Source organism: Arachis ipaensis, chromosome B01 (assembly GCF_000816755.2).
Source record: "Arachis ipaensis cultivar K30076 chromosome B01, Araip1.1, whole genome shotgun sequence".
Classification (NCBI taxonomy): Eukaryota; Viridiplantae; Streptophyta; class Magnoliopsida; order Fabales; family Fabaceae; genus Arachis; species Arachis ipaensis.
Window position 1 is genome coordinate 1,256,525 of NC_029785.2, and position 2,166 is coordinate 1,258,690.

Below are 2,166 nucleotides of genomic sequence, written 5' to 3' on the forward strand. Positions count from 1 at the left end.
ACTTTTGGGACAAAATTAAAACAAAATAAAATTTAAGGATATTTTTAAAACTTTTGCCAAACTTCAAGGACAAAAAGTATACTTTACCCAAAAAAATAATAACAAGGAAGAAAAGAAAGCGGAAACGGAAAGAGTAAAATAGTTAGCGGAAGCAAAGGCATTGGATGTGGCGGTGGTGGTGCTGAGTCTGACTCTGACACTGTCTTTTCTGATGCCAACAACACACAGGTCACTGGCGTAGCCGGTAGTCCCATCTACCTACATACCTTTCCTCTTGCCACGTGTCCTCTTTCTCCGACACCATTTGTCCTTTCTCACTTCTTTATACTCTCCATGTTTTAAGCTAACTAAGCCTATAAAAAAAACAAACTGGATTCAGCAACAAATGTTGTTAATCATTATTCAATTATTTCAACAAAAATATACAAATAAATAAACAGCTACTACCGTTTATTATAAACAATACGTGTTTATCAATTTTTTTATATATACAAATTACTCTAAAAATGAATTTTTTAAATTATTTTATTTTTGATTAATTAAATCAATTATATTTTTATTTATGATATTTCATATTAATTATTCCAATTTATTATTTAGAATTATGAATTTCGCTCATGTAAATATAAAAATTGACTTAAAATTAATTGTGGTTATGTATTCTCAAGATTCGATTGGTCTTATTTTTTAGATTTTTTAGTATTAGTTACTCTAAACTTTAATGACACCTTGAAAAATTGATGTTTTCATTATGAATTTAGAGAAATAAATTCTTATACGAATATATTAGTCTTACATATGTAAGAGTAATATATTCGTATAACATATGCTATTGTTATATAATTATATCTTTTAATTAAAAATTATTTTCACTATCAACCCATAAAAATCTTATAAAAGTGAATCGCCCTCATTTTTATTCATATCTTTTTGAGTGAATACCCCATCCGACTCTGGACAATTATTTCGAAAGGATAACGAGGTTCTCAAGAAAAAAAAAAACACTCAATCCAGCTCTTGATCTTTTTTTTTTTGGACTGATTAACCCCTATACTAAAAAAAATAACATTGACTTTTTTTTGGCACAAAAACCTCGTTATCCTTTCGAAGTAATTGTCAATAGCTGTTTTGGATTTTTCTCTATCTTTTTTACCTTATATATTTCAATTTTCATCCTTGTTGGAAATGATACAAGACTACATCACCACCGGAGAATAAAACAAAGGAGACAGCTATATATTTTGAATATACTCCAAGAGTTTATGTAAATATCAAAAGGGCATGTGCATACACATACAAATAGAAAGGAAAAACAAGATTTTGTCTTCTGTAATAAATGGTAGCATTTCAGAACAGAACACAGAACTAAGAGAAGGGGTGAAAGTGAAACTTCAATGTCTCCATGCATGAAAGCTCCATTTCAATTACCATCCTTAATGCCTCAAGAATAATGTTACATCAAATGACGAAATTGCATATGCATACAAATATGTATGAACCATACACACATAGCAACTTGAATTTTCATTAAAAAAGTGCATCGTACACTAAAATTAGTCACTAATATATTTATATATAAATATATATGTGATTTAATTTAATTTTAATGTGTATTTATATTTTAACATGTATTTTATAGTAATGATTAATTTTAGTGACGGATTTTAATGTAACAGAACATAATCATTTTTATTTAGTAAAAAAAAAAGTCTTATGTGTAACTAAAAAAAACAATATACTAATATGATATTTGTGATCAAGTACTTCATTATTCCCAAAGTGGAAACTCAGCTGCAGTCGACTTCACGTAAAGTTGATACTTGAAAATTGTTAGATAATTTGACTGATTTGACTAAATTTTTATCTAACAGCTCTCAGATATCAATTTCACGTGAAGTCGACTTCGGCTGAGTTTTCACCTATTCCCAAACCGGATAAATAATGATTTCTAGTATAAATCATAATTAGAATGATTAGAATAAGAAAAAAGAGGAAGCAAAGCCGTATAAATTATTTTTTGAGATCTTCTCCATCTCTTGTCCTTTGGGTCCATGTCTTTCAATAATTATTCTCTGCTAGTACTCTAGTTGAAATAATGTATGTTCGAAAAATGTTGGAAAGTGACTATAATAATGTTATTGTATTTTTTAAATTATTTTTTTTTAA